Source organism: Camelus dromedarius, chromosome 29 (genome assembly GCF_036321535.1).
Source record: "Camelus dromedarius isolate mCamDro1 chromosome 29, mCamDro1.pat, whole genome shotgun sequence".
In the NCBI taxonomy this organism is placed as follows: domain Eukaryota; kingdom Metazoa; phylum Chordata; class Mammalia; order Artiodactyla; family Camelidae; genus Camelus; species Camelus dromedarius.
In genome coordinates this window covers 20,397,099-20,420,168 of record NC_087464.1, presented here as the reverse complement: position 1 = coordinate 20,420,168, position 23,070 = coordinate 20,397,099, and the positions used below count along the sequence as shown (strand labels likewise).

The window sequence follows — 23,070 nt, the reverse complement described above, 5'->3', positions numbered from 1 at the left end:
TTTTTACTGAAGAAGGGTGAAGACCAGGGTCATGTTTTATTTATATTTGTGTCCCCAACATGGTCTCCATCAGGCATGGCACAGAGTTGGCACTTTAAAATTTTAAAAAATAATACCTGAATATACATACTCACAAAAAGATATTTTAAAAATTAATCATGTAAGATCATCTCAATGTGACAGGATGTTGCCATTAAAATTAAGAATTATGAAGACAACTCTGCAGCATGGGAGATGGCTTATCTTAGAGGTCTAGGGGGAAAAAAGAAACTGGAGGGTATATAACACCGTTCCTGTGTTCTGACTACACATATGTAAAATTTGTCTGTGAATCTGGTCATGGAGTGGAAATGAAACAGAAGAAAGCAAGCAATTACTAGTTGGGGGTGAATTCTTCATTATATAGTCCCTTAATATTTATGCATTAACATGTTTTAGATTAATTGATATGTTTGACAAATATAACTGCTACAGCCGAATGGCCAATAGAACCCCTCTGGATGGCAACAGAGCCCTCATGAGCCTGCCAAGAAGGAACTCTCTGCTCTTGTCCTCATTTTGTGTCTTTAGTGGACCCTAAAATGAAATGTCCCAAAGCAATTATATCTACACCTATGAATGTGTCTCTTAAAGGGCATAAGTACATAGATTCACAAATGTATGTACTTGATGCTTGGCAGGTAGGCACGTAGAAGTATTCAGCACGATATCAACCAAAGATAAACATTTTCTTGTTGTGCTATTGTGATTTAAATAAGAAATTTTGGGGGGAGGGTATAGCCCAGTGGCAGAGTGTGTGCTTAGCATGCACAAGATCCTGGCTTCAATCCCCAGTGCTTCCATTAAAACAAACAAACCAACATGTAAATAAATAAATAACCTAATTACCTCCCCCCCAAATTAAAATAATTTTTTAAAAAATTGTTATGGATTTTAAGATGGCAGCAGCAGAGTGTTAAACCCAACGTGGGGTCCTTTTGAAAGCAGGGCTCTGTGCCAAGCGCAGGCAATGACCTCGAGGTCAGCCCTGTCTGTATGCACAGGATGGGCGCCATCTCGTGAATTTGGGTTGTAGTGTCAGTTCTTTCTCTCAAGAGGAGCAAACTTGAACCCATACATCATTCACTCTCTGTGCCCGACCCGGGCAGAATCTGACCCCACTGGCAGTCTCCTCCCTGTGACTCAGTGTCCTTTCTATAAGCCCCAGTGCCTCCTGTGTCAGTGGGCTATTGTGAGACACTGAGAGGCCCTGCTCCATGCAATGCAATGCCCTACCTCAAGGGAACATTTCTGAAAATTACCCACCTTCAGATTCAGCCTGACGCACCCTCCCCCTAACTTCCCATTAAAATACTCATAAAAAAGATGAAAAGGAGAAAACTCACAACAGCAAGGACATTATGGCTAATAACCAACCACATGCCAGAGTGCAGGGGAGTGCTCAGGCCCGCGGCATCAGTGGGTTGCGGTAAGAACCATGGCCGTGGCTGCAGCCGGTTCCCTCCAGCGGGGCCTGGGCTCTTGGTTTGTCTACGGCTGCAGCCGCTTCAGACTGTAAATTCCCTCAGGAACATGCTTACTTTCAGCGAGGGCTTCCGCCCCCCAAAAGCTGTGCATTCCTTCCTTCCACCTCCTTCCCAGGCATTCCACACGCACCCCCCACACCTGGCAATGAGTGGGACTGATTCTTTTGGAAATTTTGTAGCCCCAGTTTCTTCTAGCCTACTCCATACCGCTCACATCCTCAATCACTCTCTTAATGTCCTTGTCCCCACTCCTCTGTCCCCTCCTGTAATCGCATCCTCAGGCTGCTCTGGGCCACCTCCCCCAACCCCGACCCCACTTCCCAGTGCTCTCCCGTGTCCTTTGGCATTCCATGCCCTTTTAAACCCATCCCAGGAGAGCCTCTCGCTCCTGCCTAAGAAACCTGACTCTCCCCAACTCTCCTTCTCAGGTAGAGCGGAATTTTCCCCACTCTCTCACCCTCCACGGGGCAGAAAGGGTAGATCAGGCTGTACTAACCAGAATGCACTGCCCCCTGTGCTGAGGGTCCTGGTGGGAAGCGACCCAAGAAAGAGACCACTAACCAACAAAATCTTCAGGTATTTTATTGGCCCCGGTATCCCCGAGGCCATGGGAGTAGGTGACATCCGAAGCCGAACCTGCCCTTCCAGTCCCCTTGCCTCTATTCCATTCCTTGCTCCTGCAGTGCAGTGAGCACCCATCCATAAGGCAGAGGCAAGGAATCTTACTGTGAGAACGTATGAGAATGTGCAACCTCTGTCTTCAGTCCTCTGAGGTCTCCACATCCCCTAGTAAGCGCTTGATATCTTTATGACCAAGATTCACCCACAAACACTGAAGAATCTGCCCTGTTCCAGATGGTTTTGGTCCCTCTGTCAAGCCTCAAATTCCTACATTTCTATTCAGTTAAGTAAATACAGTCCTTAATTACTTTCCCCACCTGTTGCTCTCCTGGGGACAAGTTTGTCTGACAGAAGCATCCTAGCTCAGGCAGGACACCTCAGGGCCATCGGTACAGTGAGGCTGTCTGGCTAGCCAAAGCATCTGGTCTTCCCAGGGTCCCTACACTGAGGGGGAGGGAGTAAACATTTGAGAACAACTTGCCTGCAACCACACAATTTAATTGGATCAAGAGCTAATGTTGTTTATATTAACATGACTTTATTATCTCAGAATATTTTTATCCCCAAAGATAAGTTGCAAAAGCCTTTATTGCATCATTTGGGAACTGCCTAATTCATTTATTTGAACAACAGATTCCTCCTCAACTAGACCTGTTCTCAGGACAACAGGGAAATCAGACAATACATCAGGACAATAGACAAACTCAACTAAAGGGCAAATCTACTCCCTTTCCAAGTGGCTGTTCACTTGTCAAGTCTTGCTTGACCTCACAGTGTCCACCAATCCTTAACAATTTATCCCAACCAAGCCCTGAGATTAAAAGACCCTCCTTAAAGCACTCCCCAAATCTTATAGATATCCACTCATGACCTCCCCACCATGAGCCACTCCTAAAAATGCATCAAGGTGTACTTTCCTTTACTGAAGTAGGAAATAAACATGGCTTTGCTTGATCAATAGATTATTTTCATAGTCTTTTTAAGAGTCGGTGGTTGTTAGTTTTGAAACTTTCTGGCCTCTTTACAGTTCCACACTCACTCTGTTTCAGTATTAAAACTCCATTTGATTAATAATTCTGTGACTCAGGGGCGGGGGTTAAAAGCTCAGTGGTAGAACGCATGCTTAGCATGCACGATGTCCTGGGTTCAATCCCCAGTCCCTCCATTTAAAAAAAAAAAATCTGTGACTCAATAGTCTGCATCCTTTGCAGGCTGAGAGATGAGCCTCCAGATCGTTACTACTCCAGCCTCTCTGAGGGTCTCACCTTCTGGCTACTTCGTTATCTATCCTTCCCCTACCTTGTCCATCCATTCATTCAGCCAACAAATATTTAATGGCTTCTCTGGCTAGACATTACCTTATACCCTGTTCCTTCAACTCTTAGTCTCCTACTCAAATTAAATACTGGAAAATTTGGCATCCTGAAGGTTTCTGTGTTTCATTTCCTGCCACGATCCTCACTGTCCTCCTCTCCAGTGACTCGCAGTTCCCTTTACATGCCCATTCCAATGGAAATGCCACAGACGCTCTCATCCCCTGCGGATGCTTCGCGTCTGAAATGTGCAAGCGTCAAGGTATTTACATGTGTGACTGACAACTCTTCCTCTCCCCAGGCCTCCTGTTAGCCCTTCTCCCACGTGAAGGCTGGACTGAAAGTGCTCTGATGGCTGAGAAAACATCTACCACTGGGAACAATGACTCAGACTCTAAATTACTGCCTTAGGTAGGCTTTTTTAGAAGTAGCCCCTGAGAAGATTTGTGTGCAAGTGGTTTGTTAAACAAGTGCTCACCAAGTTTACCTGGAACCGGGGGAGGGAGATGAGCTACAGGCATTCAGGCAAACTGGGATGAGGAGAAACTGGGAAGAAGGTAGGGTAAGCAGAACAGGGCAAGTGTTTCTTAGCCAAGCAGAGCTGTGCCTGTGTGCATCAGGAGGGCAGCCTTCGCCTGATCCCACGGGCGTGCTCTGGAGGGAGAGTTATGCCTCAGAGCTTACCCCCACCCAGAGTAAGAGAGCAGAACCATCAAACTCCTGTGGTTACCCGACATAAGCTAATGTCCTTAGGCTGAGGATGTGCAAGGGGCGGTGGAGGGGGGAACAGTCCCAGGAGCCCGAGGGGAACCCTCGGTGCCCTGCGCTCACCCGCTACAGTGCTGGCTTCAAAGGGCATGGAATCAAATGATTCGCACAGACAAATGAGAGGACAGCCTGCTTTGCTGCCCTTCCCACCTCCACTCACATGGGACAGAAATCAATCTGAGGTGCGAGCAGGGAGGGAGAGTTGTAGGTGGTCACAGGGACGGCCAGGGGAACACTCCCCCTTCCCGGGGCTTCCTACGGGAAGGGTGGGGGGCACCCAGGAGAATTTCCCTTAAAGTCTGTGTCATTATGAAAACAGCAGACTTGTACCTCTTCTCTTTTTATTTCTGAAGATGAGAGAGTGCAGGAGTGTCTCCCCAGGATCAGGGTATTAAGAGACAGGAGTACAGTGTGCCCAGATAGGCCTGGCATCCACACTCATATTTCCCCACAACCTTGAAGACATGGAAAATGATGCCAAAGTTTCCCAGGACCCTGAGTGAGTAGCCATCAAGGGTAGCAGACGGAAGAGAATGAGTGTGCAGCCCTGGCCTCCCTGGTTGAGTCAGGGAGACTCCCCAAGAATGGGCTGCAATGTCATTTTGAGAGGTCCTTGGTCACCATCTCCTTTGCGGGCTGAAATCTCACCAGCACTCGAAGGAACAACCATACCTCTTTGTGACCCCGCTTGCTTTAGAATCTGCTAAAAATGAAGATGGCTAAAGTCTTTAACAGGCATTTATTTTATCTCCAGGGGAAATGGATGGAAAATATAAGCTAAGACTACAATGAAAGCTACACCAAGGACCCCATGTGCCTTCTCCAAAGGTGAATTACAGTTATTGCAAGAAGAGAGGAGCACACAGAGTAGTTCCCCAAATACGATGAGATGTCTCTCTTTGTCCAAAAGTAAGCTTACCTGCTGTTAATGTTTCTCCTCGCAATAGAGACTAACCTGCCCTTTGAGTTTTGAGTGACATAATAAATCTGGGACTGTACCTAAACCTTCAAATTGCCTCCAGTGACGTAATTAAGAGAGTTGAAATTAAATACCACCGAGGACCTGCCGTTTCTGCCCCAGGAGAGCAATGTGAGGCACGAGAACATTTCCCCCCTCCCCAGATGCTTTGATAGAGTCACCAGCTGTGTCACAACCCAGAATCTGGACGTGGGCTGTGGGTCCATTCAGCTGTTTCTGTCCCTTTGTCCATGAGACCCCCCAGCTCGGGAGTCCAGGACTGCTTACTGGACTTCTTGTGGAGTGGTTCTTCTTTTAATAAAGAGCTGAACATGGGGTCAATGACCACTGAATGCTGCTTTGCTGTTGTCGTCAGTGGGACATTAAGGGACAGAAAAAGCATTTGAAAACTCTGTCCTTGGTGTCCTAAAGTTTTCCTACCTTTAGAGTAAATGCATCAAGATAAGACGGAATGACTCCTTTGACTCTGAGGCTCTGAAGCAAATGCACACAGCTGGCAAGGCCCAGGGCAGGCGCTGCAGCTCCGCCAGGTCTGCTCTGGCCGGGCGCTGGGCTGGAGCAGGAGCCACAAGCTCCCGGGTCACCACGGCATCTGAAGTCACAGGTCTCAGCCCAACCTGGTCACGGAGGTGGGCACCACAGCTCCAGAGGGATGGGATCCACCCTGAGGAGGAGAGAAGGGGATTTTGAGCTGCTCTGAGTTAACCGTCCTGAGCTGACTAACACAGAAGTGGGCGCAATACTCTGAAAGCACCAGGATTAGGACATTGGCCGGAGGATAATGGAAGACCTGAGACAGAAATTAAAGGCCGCTTTATAAATAAGTGAAAGTCTCCTTACTCAGGTCCACGTCTAGGTCTGCTGACAAATGTTACTTCTCACATAAAACTCTCTGAAACCTCCCTTTAAACCTCATCTTTAGTGTAATCAGAACCTCCGCTACCCTATTCCTCCACTGCCCCCTCAACCCCCAACACCCTCTTGCCCTCAGTTACCACCTCTGACGCCTAAGCCCACGGGGCACCACAGGACCCACTTTCTAAACAATGCACTTAATTCTCACCCTTTTCTCATCCTTACTGAGAAAAATACGAGCCTGTATCCACCCCACTGCCTGCTTCCTCCAAGCACATACCCTGGCTTCTGAGTACCGCTGGAGAAGATTGCACAAGCATGTGGATTGGTGCTGTGACGGCGGTGTGGCCTCTGAGCTCAGCAAGGCCTTCAACGTGGCCCGGAAATACCTTATTTCTCACATCAGCTTTCCCCTCCACATTCTCTCAGTAGCTTTCCTGACGCCTCCTATCTACCCCAACACTACCCTCCACCCGGCCTCTCGTCCGCTGGTGTTCACGCACATCTATACACGCTGCACATCGGGAAAGTAGTTGTCACACGAGACTTCTTGGCACTCGGTATTTTCAAAAGCTGTTTTATTGTCAAGTTTTAGTTTCTGATGGTGTACTCTTAGCGCTCATACAGATACAGTCAGCTGTAAGGGCAGCCTAATACCTGTTCCAACTTTCCTAGTTCTCTTTTAGCCAAAAACAAAACAAAGACAAACCCAAACAAACCAAGAAATCTACCACCACCACCACAAAACATCTTCAAAGATAATGAAAAAAAGTCAAAATAGTACCCACGCAGAGAAATTCGGTTTCCCACAAGAAGGAAAATCGGCTGACTCAGACCTTTCCTCAGAACATTAAATTCCAGAAGATAATGAGATTTTTGCAGAGCATTTAGAGGGGAAAGACATCTAAATACAAGAACATTTTTAGTATGAGGAGGCAAAGAATGCCATCATCGATAAACGCACGGCCATCCATCCCACCATTCAAACAGCTTTCTCACAAAAACTACTGAAAGCATTCCTGTGGACAGACAGACAAACACATGAGTGGAGACGCTGAAGTTTAAAGGAAACAGGAAGTAAGCTCAGAATTCCATTTAATGGTAGAGTGAATTACAGTTACAGTGTTTATAAATACATTATAGTTGGAAAATGGAAGGAAAAAGCCAAATGTCTTGTAAAGATTTAGAAGAGAGATAATAACAATAACCATGTGAAGCTCACCTAGCTCTAGGTGCACGTAGACCTCTTAGGGTGACTGCCTGACTCACCCCAGTTGCCCATTTCCCAGGAGCTGGACTCGATGGGGACATGAGAAGACCTCTCAGCTATGTCTGTATTATGTGATTCTGTGTCACTGGCCACCAGGTGGGCATCTGACTCCAGCTAATTCATTAGCTCATTCTTCCCAAGAGTCTGAAGCTTGTACTGAGAGACACAGCACCTGAGCACCTTTAAACTGAGCTGTGTGAGAGTCCTCCAGAGTGAAGGCTCATGAATCCCTCCAACCGGGACCCCTGGATATGCCCTGGTCCCTGTCCATCTCAAGGTATGGCCGTTCAGTTCTTCCTTGGGTTCCATGTCACTTCCAGTTGCCTATTAATCAATGTCCTCTATAAGTTAAGCTAGTCATCGTCCCTCTCTGCTCTTATTGACGAAATGAAACTTAACTGATACAGAAATTTGCTGCCAGCAGTGGAGGTTTTCAATTACCAGGATATCAGAGAAAAGGAGTGCACAAGGATAGGAGAGAAGCTGACGATGTGGTCACCTTCCTAACCTTGTCTGGGAAGATGCAATCCTTGCCATGCAGCTGCGACATAATTAGTGAAGTGGTTGCCTATCTGCTCTTGGGACTTGACTCAATAGCAATATCATAGGATTTTAGCATATTTCAGTTACTTCTTCAGTCCTTATGGTACAAGATGAGAGAGACAGGCTCCAGTCCAAGACAACCGTCCTAAAGACTGACAGAGAATAGTGTAGGAAGTACGTGATTCTGTGAAAAAATGCTCAATATCACTAATTATCAGAGAGATGCAAATCAAAACTACAGTGAGGTACCACCTCACACCAGTCAGAATGGTCATCATTCAAAAGTCTACGAATGACAAATGCTGGAGAGGCTGTGGAGAAAAGGGAACCCTTCTACATTGTTGGGGGGAATGTAGTTTGGTGCAGCCATTATGGAAAACAGTATGGAGGTTCCTTTAAAAAATAACAATAGACTTACCCTATGATCCAGGAATCTCACTCCTGGGCATATATCCAGAGGAAACTCTAACTTGAAAAGATACATGTACCCCAATGTTCACAGCAGCACTATTTACAATGGCCAAGACATGGAAGCAACCCAAATGTCCATGAACAGATGACTGGATAAAGAAGATGTGATATACATACACAATGGAATATTACTCAGCCATAAAAAAGAATGAAATAATGCCATTTGCAGCAACATCAGTGGACTTAGAGATCATCATACTAGGTGAAGTCAGGAAAAGAAAGACAAATACAATATGATATCTCTTATATGTGGAATCTAAAAAAAAATGAACTTATTTACAAACCAGAAACAGACTCACAGACATAGAAAACAAGTTATGGTTGCCAAAGGGGAAAAGGATGAGGGAGACTGATAAATTAGGAATTTGGAATTAACATATACCCACTACTATATATAAAATAGGTAAACAACAAGGACCTACTGTATAGCACAGGGAACTAAATTCAATGTCTTGCAATAACCTACAATGGAAAAGAACCTGAAGAAGAATAGGTATGTGTATGCATAATAGAATCACTTTGCTGTACACCTGAAACCAACACAACATTGTAAATCAACTATACTTCAATTTAAAAAAAGAAAGTATTCAGAAGGGCAGGAAAAACGGAAGGCACTAATAAAGTTTTCATATTGTTAGCATAAAAAAGAAAACAAAGAAAGCTGGACTGCAGTGCAAGAAAAGTATCAAAATGTGTGCTGAGCAGAATACGTAAGAAAGAGCTGCCTGAGTCTTTAATGCCACCCCAGTCTGTCTGTGAAGGCTAACTACATCTTTGCCTGGGATTTAGGATTTTCTCAATTTGTATGATTCCCCTAAATTCTTAGTTTAACACCTTAGTAGTCACCCTTTGGCTTAAGCTGGCTAACAGTTTCTATTTCTAGCAACCAAAAGAATCCTAATATCCATTATTATCTATAGAATTTACATTTTAAAACTTCATCTTATGTATCTATCACCCCTTTCTCAAGTTTCCTCTACAACTTTAACAAACTTTCATCCCAGCACTTATTACAGTGAACAGGAATTATTTTGCACATATGCCACCCTCTATATTATGAATTCATTCAGAGTCAAGATGGTGCCATTCATCTCTTGATGCCCAGACTTATCAAGGGCTAAGCTGTCTCACTGCACGTGGAAAATCAGACGCGGGTGGCAGGGTCTGCAGCGGGAACAGCAGTTCCTGCCTTGGCAGCTGTTTCGGAAGGAAGCTCTGGACTTGCCAGCTCCATTCACACCTGAGAGTCACGGGGTGTCCTAGTCACCCCAGCACAAGAAGGTCAGAGAGCGAGATGATGGTGAGACGGGGTGTGTCAATGCTGTTTAGCTGATGGGAACCATTAAATAACCAACTGAGCTGCCCAATCCTCTCAAACAGGGACACAAGGGGCCTCCCCTCTAGAAGCCCAGACTAAGTTTGGAACCTGAGCACAAGCCAAGCAGCAGGGTGACAGGTAAGCACCGTCTCTAATGTCCAGCTGGGAAGGCCAAGCACAGTCACAGGGCACGGTGGCCCAGGCCAGTGACAGCAGGGATGACACTAGCTTTCCATCGGATGGAGGTGTGTGTCTTAGTCCGTTCAGGTTGCTGAAACAAAAATATGGACTGGGTGGCTTATAAAGGACAGAAATTTTTATATTTTTTAACCTTAAAAAATTTATGTATATATGTGCATTTATTCCAGGTGAGTTTAGTCTCCAGATTTGATTTTAAAACTTTTCCAATATATTCTCTTTTTTTTTTCAGTTGAAGTATAGTCAGTTTACACCTAGAACTATGCTGTCCCAGTATCCCAGCCACTAGCCCCATGTGCCTAATTAAACACTTAATTTAAAGTGTGGCCATTCTGAAGGGAACTCTCCTACACTGCTGGTGGGAATGCAGTTTGGTGCAGCCACTGTGGAAAACAGTACGGAGATTCCTCAAAAGACTAGGAATAGACTTACCCTATTACCCAATAATCTCATTCCTGGGAGTATATCCAGAAGGAACCCTACTTCAAAATGACACCTGCACCCCAATGTTCATAGCAGCACTATTTACAATAGCCAAGACATGGAAACAGCCTAAATGTCTGTCAACAGATGACTGGATAAAGAAGATGTGGTATATTTATACAATGGAATACTATTCAGTCATAAAAATGACAATATAATGCCATTTGCAGCAACATGGATGTTCCTGGAGAATGTCATTCTAAGTGAAACAAGCCAGAAAGAGAAAGAAAAATACCATATGAGATCGCTCATATGTGGAATCTAAAAAAAAAAATGAACATAAATACAAAACAGAAACAGTCTCATAGACATAGAATACAAACTTGTGGTTGCCAAGGGGGCGGAGGGTGGGAAGAGACAGACTGGGATTTCAAAATTTGTAGATACTGACAGGCATATACAGAATAGATAAACAAGATTATACTGTATAGCACAGGGAAATATATACAAGAGCTTGTGGTAGCTCACAGCAAAAAAAAAATGTGACAACGAATATAAGTATGTTCATGTATAACTGAAAAATTGTGCTCTACACTGGAGTTTGACACAACATTATAAAATGACTGTAACTCAATAAAAAAATGTTAAAAAAAAATGTGGCCAGTCTGGGATGAGATGTGCTGTTGGTGGAACATTCGCACTGGGCTGTGAAGACGCAGTTGGAGAAATACAATGTGAAGCATCTCATTCATGATGTTTACATGGATTGCATGTTGTTGTGATCACCTGTTTTATGTACTGCTTTATATCAAACACATTATTAAAATTAATTTTACCTGTTTCTTTGTACTTTTTTAACAGCGCTACTATAAAACTTAAAAATCACACCCATGGCTCCCACTGCCTTTCTGTTGGATGGCACTGTAGCCCTTCTGACTGAAGACAGAGGACAGGGAAGACGGAGGAGATGGAGGAGGAAGAAGAGGAAGGTGAAGGAAGTGAAACTGTCCTTTCAAGCTAACATCCGCTGAACACTTACTTGGCTGCAGGCACCGAACAAAGAACTTTTACATGTAATATTTCATTTAATTTTCACAACGACTCTACAAGGCTTCTATTACTATTATCCCCATGATGTCGATGATGAAACTTAGACGAGCGTGAGTTACTGACCCCAGGTCCCATAGCGAGTTAAATGGTAGAGCTGGGGAGTGCGCAGAAGCAACACGACAGTCCAGTCCACACTCCCATCCTTCATTCTTCATACTCTCTTCTCCATGCAGCCCAAGCTAGCTTTGTGTACGTTCTCACTGACTTCTCACAGAGTCTCTGGGCAAAAGCTGCACTGTGTAGGTTTTTTTTAATAGAGAGCTCACTCTTTGTTCCTTGAGCAAATGTAAGAGGACTCATGGTGGGTTCAGTGGTTCTGGATAGCAGATCTCAAACCCAGCCTCACCAGGACCATCCCCACTCCACATCCCTTTGGTGGTAGAGATGCAAGAAGCCAGATCCTCGGAAACACTGGCTCAAGAAAATTGGATGGGACCTAATCAGCTGAAAAAACAAGGCTGCAAATTGATCCTGACATGGGCAGTCATCAAGAATCTGCAGCGAAACTTCCAAGCTGTCAAAACAGTTCAATATGCATTCACTTAGAGCGTGGGGGATTAAGAATTCCAATTCTCCGCCAGACACCAGTGACGAGCGGAGAAAATGAATGGGCCATTATGAATCTAATCTTCTGATGCTAATTGTCCCTGGAATAGCACAGGACACAAACACCATCCTCCCCTGCAGCAAGCTTGAGAGCGCAATCGGATTTCCATCTGGCTCTTTGTAACCAGGGACCCCACGACTTGGAAGACGAGCTACAGTGCTTACTTAACGCAGCAGGGATTCAGTCCTGGATGGTGGTCATGCACCTTGTGGCCTCTCTTGGCACGCAGAGCAATGCTGGGTCCCTGCAAGTCAGGCGATGGCACCAGGGCTCCCTGGAGTTGCTCAGCCCAGGCCTGTCTAAGGGGCTGAAAGCAGGACTCACATCCCAGGAGCTCTGGTGTATCAGTGTCCCAGGGCTGTCGTAACCAAGTGCTACAAACTGGGTGGCTTAAATAGTAGAATGTATTGTCTCACAGTTCTGCAGGCCAAAGTCCAAAATCGGGGTGTTGGCAGGGCTGGTTCCTTCTGAGGGCTGTGAGGGGACACCTGTTCCAGCCCTCTCTTCTAGCTTCTGCTGGTTTGTTGACAATCGTTGGGGCTCCTTGGCTGGTAGATACATCACCCCATCTCGGCCTCTGTGTTCACATGGCGTTCTCCCTGCGTGTGTCTGTCTCTGTGTCCAAATTTCTTCTTCTCATAAGAACACCAATCTTACTGTATTTGGGTCCACTGTGCTGACCTCATCCTTACCTGATCATCTGCAAAGACCTTATTTCCAAAGAAAGTCACATTCACAGGTACTGAGGTTAGGACTTCAGCATCTTTGGGGGGAGATGCCATCCAGTCCGTAACATCTGGACTGACGGGTGTTCCCTAGAACAATTATATCCCCAAACAACTGTCCAGCCTGGGGGCGAAAGTCATCTGTTCACCTGACTATTCCCTGCCGCAGATCTGGCTTTTCCCTGGGACGCCCAGAGGCCTGCTGTGGGGGCTGCGGGAAGGCAGGGCCCTGTTCTCTCTCGAGCCTCTGGAGCCCTTGGGAGGAGACATTCTAGGCCATGGCTGTCTTGCTCCATCGAGGCTCGGGCACCAGGGTGAAGCAGCTCTCTGCCCTTATTCTTCACCTGCACCTGTAACAGGTAGTGCATCCTCTAGACCCAGATTCAAGGCTGGGCTCTGCCGTTTACCAGCCATGTGACCTTGGCACGTTCTTTGACCTCGCCCAGCCTCACTTTTCTCACATGTCAGTGGGGACCAGGCTGCTCACTTCCTTCCACGTGTTGTGATGTGGGGTACAGTGGGTGGCGCGGGCAAGGCACCAGCACGGTGTCGGGCACAGAGATGGTGCGTGGTGAGCGGTAGCCTTCATCACTGAGGCCCCGCTTAGTCAGAGCCTGACGTGGGGGAAGCAGCTCCCCCTCTGAGAGGCCACACAGCAGGCGTCATTCTGTGGACCAGCATTTCCAGAAATAGTTTCTCTGACTAATGACATGTGTGCCTGGCTTCACACACTTGTGAAGGTTCTCATTGCATATCCCTGTTGGAATCTGAGGTCCAAAGATGAATACTGGGCTTAGCCCTGGAGTTGGGAGCAGGTATACAGAGAGGGAGCGGAAATCCACGTTAATGGAGGAGGTTTGAAGACTAATAAAGAATTCCATTCATGAGGATATACAGAAAAACAAAACACACTTTGACCAATCTCCCAGGGCCCAATTAGACCACTGCTTTAGCAAACTTCATTTTGAGATGTGAGTGTTTGCTCCTCTGTGTCTTAGAGAGTGAAGGAGAAAAAGAGGGAGGGAAGAAGGAAAAGAAGAGAAGAGAGAAGAGGGGAGGGCCAGGGGAGGGAGAGCAGATGAGAAAAATCTATGCTTCCCTTCCTAGAGTCCACTTCCATCTTCTCTGATGAACTCTTTCTCGAAAGACTCATTCACGAGTTACTCTCTGACCTGCCTGACTCCAGGGATAGGTCAGCTAAAGGCGCCTGCTCGTTGCCCCCACAGCGCTCCATGAGTCTCCTTGGAAGAGACTCCTGTGCCATTTTATCCTCGTCTATTCATGTGCCTGCCTCCCCACTACCCGGTGACCTCTGGGGTGGCAGGGACAGCCTTCTGCACCTTGGAGTCTCAGTACACGGTGGGTGCTCAGAAGATTGTAGAACAATCCAGTGAGCTCCCGTGGGCAGGTGAGATGAGTCCCTCACCACACGCACAAGGAGGAAGATAACTGTCAGCAATTCTCTGGTCTCCGTGAGGATGCCGCTGGCCACCTGCCGGCACCGGAGGTTGGAACCTGCCTCCTGGGTTCTGTCTGGGCTCAGGAGTCCTGCTGTCTCGATTCCAACTCAATCCGCGCTGGGGCTGCATGCCCTGCTGAGGTCTAGCTGTGGTGTGTAGCCCGTTCTTGGTCGGGACGATCTGGCACATAGACCACAGCATCCCCTCACCACCGTACAGCTGCACCCCTCGCCCTCATCCCGAGCAAACCTCCCGGCCGACACCATCAGTCTCTGTGATCTTCTAGGGGGACCAGGAAACAGCAGGCACTGTCCGTGCGACCCCGCTGCCTCCTGCCCTCAGGAGCTGAGGATGTCTCTGGAGCCTCAGATGGGAGGTCCTGACTTCACCTGGGAGGGAGTCAGGACACATCACTTGCATGCCTCTGACTGCCTCCTTCCTCCCACAGTTCCCTTGAGGCCAGAAGGGTGGGCTTTCTACTTCTGCTTCCTGTCTGACAGCGACTTCCCCTGTTCTGTAATTCTGTAGGAGGCACTGGCCCTCCCCTCTCCTGGCGCACTGGTGGCAGAATGGCTGCCAGGGAACTTAACGTTTGGGTGAGAGAGATGAAACACATATCAGTCTGATACTTTCAAAAGATGCCCTCATTACACAGCAACACCAGTTCCGCTAACCACACTCCCAGCCAGGGCAGAAGACCACTCTTCTGGCCCTGGGTGCTCTTAGCACCTCAAAGACAGGAAAACAGAGGGGCATGGAAATTATTTAGACCCCAAAGAGAACTGACGTTTCATAACAACGTGAAAATTTGTCCTCAACGCAGAGTGAAAAAATGACACTTTCCAATTGGTCAAAAGAGCCTCGTGGCTGAAGTTTGAGTGTTGAGCCCCTAAAGACACAGAATCACCTTGAAAAATGTTCTTTTTTCAGCAACATTTTGCTGGTAGCATTCAGGGCAAAATGCTCACTATCTGGCAATATCTGAAGTGTCCAGCTCAAGCGTTCGCCATCATGGCAGGCTCGTTCGCCAAGGTCGTACCTCTGGTCCCATATGTAATGAGAGGAATCTGGTTCCAGGACTACAAGCTGGTTCCCTGGGGCAGGTCGGCTGGAGCAGAAGTCTGGGCCTTTGGTGTCAGCAGGAAACAATACAAGTGAGTGTGGCTGACTCAACATCGTAAGTTATCCCGTTGGAAAAAAAAATGCAAGTTAAACTCACATTCTACTGACTGAGGAACTGCAGTTTGTAACCTGAAGTCCATGAATAGAGAGCTTCATGTTTCATAAATCTCCTGAATTTGCCAACAAATCAACAAAACGTGTGTGTGTGTGTGTGTGTGTGTGTGTATCTGAGTGATGGGTGGGGGTGTGTTTGTCATTGTTTTGTTTTTTTCCCCAAACATTCAAAGGAGCATCAGACCTATATCAGCATACAATGGAAAGAATTTAATGCCGGGATTTGGTTACACTGGTGAATATGGGAAGGAGGACACAACAAATAATGAGAATTAATGAAATAGAGGACAAACCTGCAATGGAATCAACAAAGCAAAATAATGGCTCTTTGAGAATGCCAATAACACTGATATCCTTCGATGGTGGCTTTAAAATGCATCCACAGATGCTTTGACAAGCTTCTCAAAGCTGGAGCCTAACTCTGCTCCCTTTGAGTGTGGGCTATACCTTGTAACTCTCTTCTAATGAGAGAAGTAAGTGGAATTGATGATGTGTGACTTCAAGTCTCATCAGAAAAGGCTGTGCTCTCACTTGGATGCCTCACCCTGGGGGGGAAGCCAGCTGCCATGCTGAGAAGACACTTAAGCAACCCCAGAGAGAGGACTACATGGTGAAGAACAGAGGCCTTGAGGAATTGGGACCTTCTGCCAACAACCAGCACTGACTGGCCGGGCATGTGAGTGAGCTAACTTGGAAGCAGACCCTTCAGCTCCAGTCAAGCCCTTGGATGAGTGCAGTCTCAGACAGCATCTTGATGACAAACCTCACAGGAGACCCTGAGCCAGACACCCAGCTAAGCCATTCTCACAACCCACTCCCTCACACAAACCATGTGAGATTCAATAAATGCTTATTGTTTAAAGCTACTGAGATTTTAGGGTGATTTTGTTACGCAGCAAGAGGTAACTAATACACCCCTTACTCCCAAAGAAAGGTAATCAAGGGGAAAAAGAGAGAAGGCACAGGCCAGTATCAGGAATAAAAAAGAAGATATCACCAAAGGTCCTACAAACATTAAAAATTATAAAAGTTATTTGGAGAATTTTGTGATAATAATTTAAAAATTAGTAAAGGAAAAATTCTTAGAAAACTATAATTCACTCAAACGGAACCAAAAGAAACAGAACACTTACAGAAAGAAAATTTCAAGCCCAGGTCCAAAGAATTCCAGCTTGTTTTATGAGGCCAGTGAAATGATAGAAAACCTGAGAAGAACATTATAAGAAAAATCAAATATAAGCCAGACTCTTCATTTTAAGTGAAGTAAGCCAGAAAGAGAAAGAAAAATACCATATGAGATTGCTCATATGCAGAATCTAAAAAAATTAAAATAAATAGATAAATAAATACAAAACAGAAAGAGACTCATAGACATAGAATACAAACTTGTGGTTGCCAGGGGGACGGGGGGTGGGAAGAGACTGGGATTTCAAAATGTAGAATAGATAAGCAAGATTGTACTGTGTAGCACAGGGAAATATATACAGGATCTTGTGGTGGCTCACAGTGAAAGAGAATGTGACAATAAATGTGTGTATGCTCATGTATAACTGAAAAATTGTGCTCTACACTGGAATTTGACACAACATTGTAAAATGACTATAACTCAATTAAAAAAATGTTTAAAAACAATAAGCCAGACTCTTTATGAATATAGATGAAAAACTCCTAAGTAAAACATAGTAGCTCAAATCCAGTGATACAGGAAAAGAGTAGGTTTTTTTTAAATTCTAGCAATGCATGGTTGATTTAACATTCAAAAATCAATTATTAGAATCGACCACTTTAATAGACAAACAGGAGAGCGGTCATGTGATCATTTCAAATATGTGCAGAAAAAGCATTTGATGAAATTCAATATTTGTTTATGTTAAAAACGTTTAGAAAACTAGGAGTAGAAGGGGACTTCCTGAATCTGAGAAAAAGGTATCTACAAAAAGCCTGCCCCAGTCATTACACTTAATGGAGCTCTCCCCTGAGATTCACAATGCTTTAGAATTGCTTGCTACCCTCAACGTTACTCAACACTTCACAGGAGACTCCAAATTGTCACTAAAACGAGAAGATAAGAGAACTGGAAATGAAAGAAAAAAATCATGTTTACTTATAGATGGCTTGATCATGTAAGAAAAATCCAGAGAATACAAACATGCTCCTGGAACTGGTAAGTGCACTCAGCAAGCAAGCTCCCTGTCGCCAGCACTCTGGACCAAGGCACTCTGGACCAGAGCAGTTTCTTTCTGGAAACTTGCCAGGCATCAGGGTGAGGAGGAGCAGGTGATGAACCACGCTCTGACTCTGAAATCTTTGGCCCAGATGTAACCTACATGACCTGCTGTCACGTGTCATTGGCCAAAGCATGCATCACAGTCACTCCTGGGTCCAATGGGGTAGGGACATGTCATCCTCCTGCAGGGAAGGGCATGGCAGAGGGGGGAGAGATGATACAATCTGTCCTAAGAGTAAGGGGCAAACGTGTGGAGGACAGAGAAAGCAGCAGGGAGGGATACGGGCATGATGGCAGGCGACAAGAGACCAGGACTTCAGGAGAGAAGAAACCGCTGAAAACTTCCCCACTCAGAGCTGCCAAAAGAACGGGTATGTCGCATCCTCATCTCTATACTTGTATTCTTGGCTACGTCATGAACTCCTATTTCCCAAACACTCGATAAAGTTCATGGAACACATAAATGCTTTGTGTGTTTTTGCAGGAAATCAGGGAGGGAAGATGAATTTCATATCTGAGTCTGTACAGAGGAGGGAAGAGACCTGCCATGGGAGGTAAGAAGCACATGAGAACAAAAGTTCAGCAAAAGCAGGAAACTAGAGCGGACGTGACTGAAAATTTATGCCCCTGGGAATTTTCAGAAATCTGGAGACGAGATCTGGAATTCCCAGAGATGTAGAATAAAAAGCTTGAAATAATTTTCTCTAAATCTCAGCCACCTTGGCTAAGATCCAGGTTACTTCTATGACAAGCATGCATTTCTTAAATTAGAAAGTAATTAGCAAATATTATGGTTGTTTTAAAAACTCCAACCATATCCATCAGTGACGATATAGCTGAAGTGAGGTGGGTAAGTGGAGGCAGAGTGTTCCGCTGGGTTCTTAGCACTGGTACAAAGTTACTAAAGGGAATTATTAAATAACTTTAACCTTGTGTATTGCAAAGGGTGTGTAATTGGGTTTTCTTTTCAGCTAATAAAGGCAAATGGGGTTAATAAATATTACCCAAAGCTTTAAAAATAATCTCAGAGATATAGTATTTCTGATGTTAAATCTAAGCAATTCTTTAAAAAACAAAAACAAAAACAAAAACAAAACAGGAATCTAGGTAAAGATACAACCCAGAGTCAAACTTTACTGTTTATGTCACGTCTAAACTGGGGCTTAGATCAGTTCCATGATGTCAACCTTTACTGCAGCAGCAAGAATTGTATGCCATTACACATTGAAATGAGAGCATTTAAAATGTGTTTGACATATAAGACTGGCGCAAATGAGAATGCATAGATCTGTACAAAATCCTTGCCATCTAGAAATTATGTCTACTTCAGCTATGAGAACTCAGGCCAACCAATCTTAAAATGAAACTTGAGTAAATTAAATTTGGCATGTGGCTGGTAGCAGAGCCCTCCAATGAATTTGGAAGTTTGACACGTGCTGTGTGCAGCAATGCATTTGATGTTGCATGTCTGTCTGTGTGTGCTCTTCTATGTACAGACACAGCCCTGGAATGAGTACATACCATCTACCAGCATTCAGTCCATGTGTTGGTTTGGGTTTCCTCACAGACATTTTACACTGAGGGTGTGAGTGCAGATAGTGATTCCAGGATGCAGTAATATGAGTGAGGAAGTGAGATAGGGGAGAAAAAGTAGCCAATAAACTGTGTTAGCAAGCAAAACCCCTACTGAGACAGGGAGATAACTGGAGCTTAATCCTAACCCAGAACTGTAGAGCTAATACAGAATACTCGTATCAGAGTATTGCCAGACGGGGCAAGGGAGCTGGGGTATTTATACCCCAACTGCCTTTAGTCGTTCGTTAAGTGCTCCTGGAGGCAAGGACACTAATTCTCCAGTACTTCTGGCTTGCCCCAGGCTCTGCCACCTACAAAAGCCCTCAGGCTGAAAGATGCAGAGGCTGGCAGAGGGAAATCAGCCAAAGTAGGCTACAGTGTTTAGGGCCAAAGAGACACAAGTGGGTCTCTGACAGCAACCTCTGCTTCCATTACTCCTGTCTTCCAAACATCTGATGTTTGTCTGGTCCTTTATGTTCTAGAATTTCTTGCTGACTTCTATGCAAATTTTGATGAGGGGTAGGAAACCCCAACTATGGGGTCTCTTGCTCCCCCAGTTTATGTCTTTTGTCTTCTGTCCTGCACTATCCTGTTTTAAGAACTGACACCAAGTGTTTACCCACCAATATGGTCTGAAGAAGATGCAACAGAATAAGTGGGACAAAGGCTGCAAGTGATCAAAGTGTTTTCAATTTTGATCCATAGTGAAGAAGATGCCTCAGTAACGAGCCCCACAGTAGAACAACTGTGAGCCAGCCAGCTGCTCCATTCTGCCGACGTAGTCTCCACCCTTCTTCTGAGATGCTCCCTCCAGAAGAGCCCCCATTTGCTCTCTAGAGAAGCCTCACCAGGGACCTTCAGATGTAAATAAAGCCTTGGCTGAACCAAGCCCCACTCAGAATAGCAAGTATCTAAGTAGATCTGCATGGCACTGTCTTCCCAGCAGGGAGACGCTACAGCAGTGCCCACCATCCCATTCCTTAATTATCTCAGAGCAGCACAGAAGCTAGAAAGCCCCAGTCATTAACTTTTATGGAGGATGCTTTCCAAGAGGCCACCCATGTCCCGCCCTGCTCTTCAGAGCTGGCAAGAGATATACCCAGAGCTTGCAAAGAGTTTGAAAAATTGAAGGTGGCCACGATCCATCTAAGACAGTGGTTCTCAACTGGGTGATCTTACGCCTATCCCAACACCAAGAAACACTTGGCAATGTCTGGAGAAATCTTTGAGAATCTAGTGGGTAGAGGCCATGAAAACTGCTGAAATTCCTACAAGGCACAGGACAGCCCCTCAACAATAAAAAATCATCTGGCCCCAAATATCAATGTGTTGAGGCTGAAAAACCCTGTTCTATGGAGATAATTCTGCTGGACCCCCTAGACACCCCCTTGCGATTGTATTTCATTCCGTCAACCCTGACTCTGCCCCCGCAGACTACTTGTTTTGTTACTTAAGCTCTAAACAATACCTCCTTCTACTCTCCAACCCGTTATAGTCTCAGAATTTTCTCCTCAACTCACCAGCTAGTCCCTTTCATCATTCTATTCTCAGAATTTCTCTCTCAATGTCCCCTCCCCAAATTTCAAATTTCCTCTTCTGACTTCTGTTCACTTTTCTTCATTCTATGCCTGGAATGGCCTTCCCTCTGCTGTGAGTTTATCGTCCCCAGAACAAACCTTTCTTGGTCCTTAAATCTTGAAGAAGAGGGACATCTAAGGAGCCTTCCCAGCTCTGAAACAGTGGCTGTGGAGCCAACCTCCCCCTCAGAGCAGACATCTAAAAGTCTGGCTAAGAGGACCCTAGGATTTGGGCTCTCTGATCCCCGCCTCTGACAGCTGTATCCCTCACTCCTGGTGCCCATGCCACTCAGCAGTGGTGAGACGGAGGCTTCCCTGTGTGCTGGCTGAATCGGCACCCAGCCCCCCAGGCAGAGTCATCTTTGAGCCTAGGCTTAGGATAAACAACTTGAAAGTTTGGGCACTGGATGTCCAGGGATGGTTGGCTTGGGACTGCCTTGTTTTAAAACTGAAAGTCCTGTGCCCCAGGAATGCCCCCAGGATGGCTGTCCACCCAGTCTGGGTGATCTCTGTGGGAGCAGCAGATGGAAGGAGGCAGAGCAGAGCATCTCCACTCGGGTTCATTCAGGACAGCATGGTTTTCCCTGATGCTGAACAACTGTATCTTGGGTTTAGGTCTGGAAGTTTGTCTCAGAAACTCAGACTTGATAGTTTCATGCCACGCAGTTAGGTTCAACAGAGCTCCTTGCAGCACTGAAGATACGTCCCACGCCTTGCCAGGGGAGGGCGGGGCAAGGGTACAGAAGAGAAAAGGCCGTGGCTCCTGCACTGGGAGGACCTCTGGGACTAGGGGATTTGGGGAAAGACAGAGACAGTGCAGTGTGGCAAGAGCTATGGCAGAGGCCAGGGCTGGAAAGGAAATGGAAGAGGCAGTCAGGGTAGGCTTCCCGAAGGAGGCAGTGCCTGAGAGTGCAGGCTTAAAGAACGGAGAAGCTTTGCCAGGCAGAAAGGGAGGCGTAATGAAATACCTTCCAGTTCAATGAAACAACAAGAAATAAATACATTGAGAAGCCTTGGCAATGCTTATAGACTTAGACGGAGTAGATAGAAATGTAACTCTCTTTGATCAGTAAATGAAAGTACATCTTTATACTTATAATGTAGGCTTATAATTTCAGATATATCTTCATCTATTGACCCATTTTCATTTTCATAACCCCTGCTTGAGGGTGACAAGACAGAGGCTGCTATTCCAATTTCCATTTCGGGGATGTGGGTCCCAAAGACTTAAGCAATTTATGCAACTCATATGACTAGTTCAGGTCTCCCAGTTTTGACCTTGAGGCACAACTGAGTACAGTTAGGACCCCCTGGGCTCTGGAACTAGCCAGACCTTGCAGGATCCCAGATTCTTTACTTACTAATTCCATGACCTTAAGCAAATTTCTGAGTCCCAGTTTTTTTCCTATAGGAAATGGGGAAAATAATATCTCCCAAGCAAGGGCTGCCATGAGGATGAAATGGGGAAACCGACTTAATGGGCATAGTAAGGGCTTGGCCCATAGTTGACCACTAAGAAATGGACCTACACTGTCCTCCAATAAAGAAGAATGCACATTTGTTAAAAAGAAAAAAAAAAGAAGAAATGGTCTTTACAAGTTTGGGTTCTTAACTATGAATATCAAAGGATGAGTTTGCCGTTAAGTGGAAGAAGTTCCCACTGCTTAGATCTTCCTTTAGTGGCTTTGCCCCCTTCTATTTTCTGTACCTTGATTCTCAACATGCTCAGATTAATTAAACAGCTTTTCTTCAAGGACGAGAAGCCAATGTGCTTTTGAGGGGAAGCTAATTACACCTGATATCTTTTTTAATAATATGAGATTTAAAAGAACTGGCGGTGAGGATTTTAAGTGTACAACACACCCGTGGTGACGGACAACAGGCTGATCTGGATTAGAGCCGTAAACTTGTTTACTTAGATTCTTTCCTTTGTGCTGTGTTTATATATATGTTGAAACCAGGGAGCAGAAGGTATTCTCATTGCTAAGCCACTTCAGACGGCAACACGTCCCAACCGCCTAGCTTTCCTTCCAAGCAGCTGAGGAGAGTGGATTCACAAGGCTCAGGCTGACCCAGTCAAACCAGCTCACAGAATTCACTGCCCTCCCTGACCGCCTGCTGCTGGCCTTGGCCACCGCTGGCTTCAACTTCAGCCCTGTTTGTTCCTTTTTTTTTTTTTTTTTTTTTTTTTAAGAGCACTCTTTGTCTCCTCTCTCTACCTACAGGGAACAGCTATTTCCTTGGAGATGCCCCTCCCTTCTCTACCAG

General features: G+C 45.6%; 1 long non-coding RNA gene across 1 annotated transcript in view; it reads right to left on the bottom strand.

Annotated features, from left to right (window-relative positions):
- Positions 1-23,070, bottom strand: part of LOC105092237 (uncharacterized) — a 110,989-nt gene that overhangs the window by 31,353 nt on the left and 56,566 nt on the right. Inside the window, exon 2 of the long non-coding RNA XR_010378300.1 lies at positions 5,628-5,871. This is a non-coding gene — a long non-coding RNA (uncharacterized LOC105092237). The remainder of the gene's footprint in view (positions 1-5,627; positions 5,872-23,070) is intronic.